Source organism: Myotis myotis, unplaced genomic scaffold (assembly GCF_014108235.1).
Source record: "Myotis myotis isolate mMyoMyo1 unplaced genomic scaffold, mMyoMyo1.p scaffold_m19_p_1, whole genome shotgun sequence".
In the NCBI taxonomy this organism is placed as follows: domain Eukaryota; kingdom Metazoa; phylum Chordata; class Mammalia; order Chiroptera; family Vespertilionidae; genus Myotis; species Myotis myotis.
Window position 1 is genome coordinate 4,151,467 of NW_023416313.1, and position 8,073 is coordinate 4,159,539.

Here is an 8,073-nt window from a genome sequence, read left to right on the forward strand (position 1 = left end):
TTCCAATGTTTGACTTCATATTGTTTTGTCTGTGCTCTTGGTGTCAGATCCAAAATACATGACTGCCAGGACCAATGTCAAGGAGCTTCCCCAGTGTTTTCTTCTGGGAGTTTCAGGCCTTGCGCTTAAGTCTCGAATCCTTGTCAGGTGATTTTTGTGTACGGCGTAAGAGAGGGGTCCAATTTCATTCTCTTGCAGGAGGCTGTCCAGTTTTTCCAGCACCATTTATGGAAGAGGCTGTCCTGTCCCCATTGTGCGAGAAAGTTATGGGTCCTCTTCCCAGAAGAGAAGGCTGCCCTGCCCAAACATAATGCTGTTGCCAAGTTCAAGTGTTTCTGATTCCATGAAAGTCCATCACTGGCTTCCTCACAGGATGATTTCTAATTATCTTATTGCCTGGGCAGTGTGGCTCAGTGATTGGGCATTGACCCATGAACCAAGGGACCACCGGTTTGATTCCCGGTTGGGGCACATTCCTGGGTTGTGGCCCTGATCCCCAGTAGGGCGGTGTGCAGGAGGCAGCCGATCAATAATGATTCTCTCTCATGGATGTTTCTATCTATCCCTCTCCCTTCCTCTCTCTCTAAAAACCAATAGAACATACATTTTTAAAAATTACCTTATTAATTGCCATATCTTATATTTCTAACTTCCCAAGGCCATAACAGATCCACATAATTAAGCACAGATTGTGTCTGAGGAAATATACATTCTTTTGAAGCCAGAGTGGTCACAACTGCTTTTAATTTTTTTTTTTTTTGAGCAAAGATGTTATTTGCTGCCAAGAAGAAAGTGTTTAAAAGTGCAGTCTCCCTATGTTCTTGTATCAGTTGGAGACAACATGCACCTTCTAGTCATTCCATCTGAAGCCCGGAATCACCCTTCCCTCCATCCTCCCTCTGTCCCTTAGATCAGCCAGTCCTGCTGGTCTCTCTCCTCTTGCTCCAATCATTCTGCTTTTCACCATCTCGGCTCCCACCACTCTCTCTCTGGATTACCACAAGGGTGTCCTCACTAGCCCTTTTGTCGCTGGTCTTATTTCATGTTACTTTGGTGGGAACCAAAGAAAATGGATTTATTTAAAACTCATGTACCCATGACATTCCTCTGCTTAAAACCCTTTGAGATGATCTTACCCCAGGGTCCCATCCTGCCTCTTCCCATGGTACGTAAAGTCTTTCAAATAGTGCTCAGCTAGTCCCGCTTCCCACATTACTGTCCAGAAATAGCCCTCTGTGTAGTTACCCACGGACAGTACACTGGAGCCCACTTCTGGGCCTTGCTCATCATGTTCAGAAGGCAGCATAGTTTGTCTCTGTTAAAACCTAGGCTCTGGAATGATACTGTCCTAGGTTTGAATCCTTGTTTGGTTGTGTGCTGACCACTTCTTGGGCAAGCTAGTTGTCTAGCCTCAGTTGTCTCATTTGAAAAATGGGGGTGCTAACGGTAGTTTCTCATGAGCATGTTGCCACAGGAATTTAAAAGTCTCGACCAAATTCCAATATGTGTGTGTGTGTGTGTGTGTGTGTGAGTGTGAGTGTGAGTGTGTGTGTGTGTGTGTGTGTGTGTGTGTGTGAGTGTGATGGGGGTGTTTCCATACCAAACAGTTCTGACAACAGCTGGGTGCCATACAATTCAGATGAATCTTCACACTATACTAGTATACCCAGAGATAACAAATTATGGGCTTAAAACTGTCCTCCCTCCACCCCCAGAGGTACTCACCAGCCTAAGTTGCCGCCCACTTCTGACTCAATGGCTATAGATTGGAGATTTCAACACCCCCTCTTTGTGTTCAGTTTGCTGGAGCGGCTCACAGAGTTCAGAAACATGTTACTCACTAGATCACTGGTTTATTACAAAAGGATATAACTAGGAACAGCCGGATGGGAGAGATGCATGGGACAAGGAATGGGAAACGGTGAGGAGGTTCCCCGCCCTCTCCAGGTGAGCCTCTCTCCCAGCACCTACATGTTCATAAATTAAGTAGCTCTGTAAACTTGGTCCTTTTGGGGTTTTACGAGGGCTTTGTTGCCTAGGCATGATGTATTAAATCATTGCCCATTGGCAACTGAACTCAACCTCTAGCACCTCTGTTTTTCCAGAGGTTTTGGTGGGGGGTTTTGGTTGGTTCCACTGGCCACCAGTCTCCATCCTTAGGTGTGGTCCAGTAGTTACTTAGGGAAGTCTAAGTCAGGACTCTGCCAGAAATGGCTGAAGAGCAAATATGTATTTCTCATTACAAATCACAATACCACAGGGGCTTCGTGGAAAGCAGGCAGCACACTGGAAGGCAGTGAGATTTGGTGGGTGTTAGACATCATTTCCTCTCCTAGGGCTCTCTCATCACTGAGTTTGCCCTGTGCCCTCTGCTTACCTCACTCCTTCTTAACCTTTGACTCGTCTCTGGTATCATTTCTTTCAGAAGGCCCTCCTAAGACCCTGTGGGCTGGGACCACTCCATCCTTGCTCTCACTGGGCTGGATCAGCAGACTCAGCTCATCCAAGCTCCTTGGGGGATGAGACAGTGTTTTCATCTCTGTATCTCCAGCTCCAACAATTTGGGGGCTGAGTTGAATAGAAATGTCTGTTATTTTCCTCCTCAGCCTCTGATTGGGAGCACGAGGACCCAGCAGCAACCACACTCATTTCCTTGGATCCTCTCGCTTTCTACTTTTCATTTATTTTCCAAGTCCACATAATTGAGGTCTATTATTCCTGTCTGTCTCTATCCTGTTGGGCTCGACAGGTGACACATTGGGAGAGAGGGCTAATGAATATGAATGGAGAGAACTTGGCAAACATTCTCTTTTCCTTCCCCCCAAAAGCAGCCCTTTTCCCATTGTTCATTGGGCTTGGAATGATGGATTTCGAAAATGGAATCAACCCCTTTTAATACAGCATGTTTTCTAGGTCCAGATGAGGATCCCAGCACCTTCTGCAAGGAAAGCGAGTCTAGAGTGATATCGAAGACTGGTTTCCGCCAGCCCCCTGCCCTTCACCCCGTCTTAACCCCCAGTGACTGGATGGTCCACACACAGTTCCCAGGTCATCACAGAGTCTAGGAGTTAGAGTTAGAACTTGGATGGCCAGGGCAAAAGGCTTGTGAGCTTAGTCTGTTTCATGAATCAGACCCCTATGGATGCTGCTCGATGTTTGTAATGAATTTGGAAATGAGTTTGAGTTCTATTTATCCCTTTTATAGGTGAAGAGATCATGGCTCAGGCAGGTTAAATAATCTTCCCAGCACCACCCAGCTAGGAACTGTGAATATTTATTTTCCACGAGAGCTGTTGGGAGGAGAAAGCTATGCATGTGACACCCAGTGGAGCGCTGGCACCCAGGAGCAGCACACCTTTGCACACCTAGGCAGTGTCCCTAATAGTATGCTTTTCAGGTGCTACCTGTGTCTCCTGTGCTGGATGTCCTGTCACTCCTTCCCACACCGCTCACGTTTCCACCTGTAGAGGGGATTTTTTGCTCCCTTCTCTAGCGAGACCTCCAGCCCTCTTCCCCATGACCTTCACGGTGGGCAGAGGAGGAAGAGAGGCAGTCCTGTCAGGTTCAGTTTAGTGATCTGAGCACCTTGGAGACCACCTGGCTGCTCATTCTCTCCTGGATTCACCTCGCCCACAGGATACATGCTCTCTGTTTCCTCTTGTGGGCACTTACAGGGCAGTCCTTCCATCCTGTCAGTGGCTGGGCATGTTCTACATGAATGCAAATATCAGGGGACCCATTGTGACCACATATATTAATGATGTTCTCCACTCTAGTTGTGTCAGCAATGAAGTTGACATGTTTAATGCCATCTGTCTGATTTCATGGTCATCTGTTTGATTCCAACGTTGGGAGTGGATAAAAAGGTTTTATGAAGGCCAATTGAGCCTGGCCAGACTGGCTCAGCTGGTTGAGCATTGTCCAGGTTTGATTCCTGGTCAAGGCACATGCCTGGGTTGCAGGCTTGATCCCTGGTAGGGGGAATGCAAAAGGCAGCCGATGGATGCTTCCCTCCCTCCCCCTCCCTGTCTCTCTATTCTTGGGTGAAGATTTAAAAAAGGCCAGTTGATAATGCTAATCTTGATCCATTGGCTAAGGACTTTGAAATGCAAATTCTGCTGGCTGAGAATAATAAGATGCAGGATCAAAGCTTTGGGGGTTAGTCAGGGGGTTAAGACCTCATATCTTAACTCAATAGCAGGTGGTGGACCAGAGACCTTATTTCTTCACTGCTCACAAATGAGGAGCTGTTTGTACCTGATGAGGACTTAGCAGAAGCTCGGTGATGCTCTGTGGCTAATCTTACTGCCTGGGCTTGAGCAGCCATCCCTTGGCGAAGCGTGGCTGAGGCAGAGGTGATGGGAAAAGCGTCTTTGAGCTTTGGTTAAGACTCCCTTCCAAACAGGCAAATCTGTCCTGCATAACTGACCAGACATTGATGGATATCCCCATTTTTACTGTTTCCTAGTCAAATCTGCAGGCCAGAACTTTAAGCTGAAAAGACAACTATAATTCTTGTGGGGTTGAGAGCACTCCTGTCAGCTTTATGTACGTCACATGAAGTTAGCCCTGCACCAGCTGCTACAAATTCAGTTCCCGCTTGTGCTGTGTTGAGTTGCCTTGGTTTCCTGGCTCCTGGTGGGGTTCTTCTAATCTAGAAGGTAGGAAGCTCACCCGAGAACCTGGTTCAGATGGACTGAATTAAGGCCCTTTCCAGTTCTACCGGATGATGATGGTGATAATAATAATTAGCATTATCATGGTCTAGTCCAACCCCCCACATCATACATCTTAAAAATGTATTTTGCTCCTAAAACAAAGCATAGTTCTGAGAGGGTGGAGAGCAAAGTCACAGGGAGACAGGGTGGAGGGAAGGGGGACAGAAGGAGAGGCTGGTCACAGATCAAATGCTGGCCTCCTTGGAGACAGGCTGATGACTGTTTGCTGGCTCCCTCTGCTGGTCCTCCCCTTGAACAAAAACACAGCCGAATGAAGCTGGTTTGAAAGTTTATGTTAAACTTAATAACACTGCAGCATCCGCACTCGACTAATGGCAGGAAGCAGGAACAGTACTTGGAAAATAAGCCCTTTATTTCTCTAGATTTTCTAAGAAGCAATACATTCAATGGTAAAAATGTATTTGTAAGAGACTGGGTTTTTGCAAGGAAGGAAACACTTTTTGTTAAATACAGGAGAAGCTACCTGGCTGAACAGAGACACTTTCTGGGATCTTGTATAATGACATTAAGTGAAAGTGCTGGGAGGGGTGGAGCTGTTTCCGTGCTTCCTGGGATCCCTAGGTGCTGAGCAGCCTGGGGAGCCGCCTCCAGCCCCGCCTCCTGGGCCTACACCCTCTTCACTCTTGTTTTTTTTCTCCAGAATTTTATTATGAGCAGGGCCATGGGATAAAAAGTATATAAAACGGAATTTAATAAAACATTTCATAATAAGACTGCAGACCTCACGGGGGCTTCTCAGCAGGACGGAGGAAGGGAGGTGTCACCAGCCTGCTGCTCCACTGGCCTCCATGCAATGTCTTAAAGATCATTCTGATGGGCTCGCCTGGAATCAGGGGACTTGGGGTGGGGGCTGCAGGGTCTTGGCAAGAGGGCCCACGTGCGGAGGCTGGAGGTCTGCTGTGTGCATGCTCTTCTTGGGGACAGGCAGGGCCTGAGTCTGCGTTTGTTTCTGGCCGAGCTGGATGGAGGTCTGGGCCTCTCTCTTGCCTGGGTGCCTTGGTGCTGAGATTGGAGTCCTGGCACAAAGTCTGTGCAGCAGGATCTGGCATGCTGGGTGAGTTCCCATCGGGGAACCTGGCTTGTGCCTGAGGCATGAGGGTGTGGCTCAGGCCATGGGTGCTGGAGACAGAATGGGTCTTGTTGTGCATCTGCTGGACACTCTGGGTAGCATCCTGGACAAAGCGTGCGCGTGCTGGCTGAGAGGTGTCAGTGAGAGGAACTCCCTGCTCTCTATTTAGGCCAGAAGGTGAGCAGGCGCTCCCCTCAGCTTTTCTGAAGGGAGTCGCTGGGGATTTCTCCCCGGTTTTCCTGTCAGGTGACCCAGGGCTGAGACTGAGGTCTTGCACATGCTTCCTCTTGGACGTGGGGATGGGCATCAGCCGGGTGGAACCCCTGCTAAGCTCATCCTCTGATAGGGGAGACTTTGGTGCCTCCCGGGCCCTCTGTGGCTCCCTTTCTTGACCTACAAGGTTCTGCAGGGCCCCTATTCTGGGTGACGATCCACCATTCACCACACCACCTAAGACCTTCACGTCTTTCTGTCTCGGCTGCGGACTTGTGAATGTCCTCCTACCGCTCTGTGCTCCCCGGTTGTGAGCTGGATTATCTGAGCTGGACGCTCTGAACCTCCGAACCTGCCTGAGAAGGGTCAGAATCCCTCTTCACTCCTTTCACCAGGAGGCAAGCAGACACCATCAAGACCATTTTGGGGTTCACTTCAACCAGGATTTCCAGAAGGGAATACACTCCTGCTCCAATTTTCCGGGCCCTAGAGATGGTGTACTTTACACCGTGGAGTTTCTCTTCCTCGTTCAGGCTTTCTGTCTTCAGAGGTCAGAGCTCATGGGAGCTGGTTGAATGGCAGCGATGAGATCCAGAACAGGCAGACTCGTACTCCTCTCGGGGCCTTGAACTAGAGATGCATGAACGTTTCTTCTCTTCCTCCAGTGTTTCCTTTACCCAGTTGACAATAATGTCATTACTGGCCTTTTGTCCGCCTCCAATTTCTTCCAGAATATTCAGTGTGTACCTGTTGAGCTGCTCTGCCCACCTGTACTGCTGGGTTTGGAGCCCAGTCTCCCCTTTCAGATGGGACATTTGGCCCCACCTGCTGAGGCCAGCTGAGGGGAGATCTGGGTGCCCTAAAGTGGGGTGTGTGGTGGGGGAGACTGCACAGCTGGTCTTTTCAGACTGTCATCTGGGAGGTTTCTCTCTGGGACCCCAGTGGGGCGAGTGCTGAGCTGTGTGACTACATTGCAGGGAGGCAAATCCAAGCTCCCCTGTGAGTTCAGCCCCTGCCACCTTTGGAAGGAGAAGTGCCAGGTGCTCAGCGATGAGCTCTTCACCGACTGGCCCACAGCATGTTGGTTCATGTCTTTCCAAACTGATTTCTCTCTGACCAGGACAGCTGGTCCAGCACGAGGACACGCCCCTTCAGTTCCCCACCACCATCCTTCCTGCTTGCCCCTCCCACTTCCCTGCTTCATGTTACCATTAATTATACCCGGGCTCTGCATCTGGCGTTTTCTCTGATAACTGTGCTTCTTCCCCACTGACCACGAGTACCTTTCCTCCCTCTGAGTAAGAGCAATGCCCTGGCAACGTCTAATCCCTCACCTGGAGGTGGGGGTGGGGTGAGTCAGAGCAGGTGCTCTGGGTGGGGAAAGGAAACAATTAGCCAGATGAAGGGACTGATGAAGTGTTTTAGGCCAGTGCTTCTCACGCTGTCAAATGCATATAAGTCACTCAGAGATGTGCAGGTGCTGATTCAGGAGGTGAACGAAGGGACCAGAGACTGTAATTCTTACAAAATATCCAGTGACGCTGATGCTGTAAAACGGAGGCTAATAATCAATACATTTGGGCACAGAGAGAGTGAGGTACCTGCTCAGAGTCATGGTTATTCTGGCAAGTTGTTGATTACCGAATGTTCCATGTGCTTCCCCTAATTGTCCTAATCTCTCCTGCAGTTGAAGCTGTTCAATTAAATCCAGCCAACAGGCTGCTGGGGACATGGCAGATGTCACCTCCTAGCTGAGGCCATTAGGAGCCCGCCCGCCCTGCCCCTCCAGCCCTCTCTTCTCTATTTTGTGCCACTCTGATTCCTAACCCGATTGGAACAGAAAGGATGGCAGCAGCTGACAGCAGGGCACATGGGCACTCTGCCGTCTGAAACGTGGCCCCCAAAGTAAGATCAGCAGGAGTGCTGCCCACACCGAAGGGCCCGACACAGGAGGATACAGAAATTATCACTGAATTTAAACCACTGCAAGTTTGAGTTTTGAAAGCTGATTATTCTGACTAGTATGACTTGCACTGAAAAACACAGTTCGGC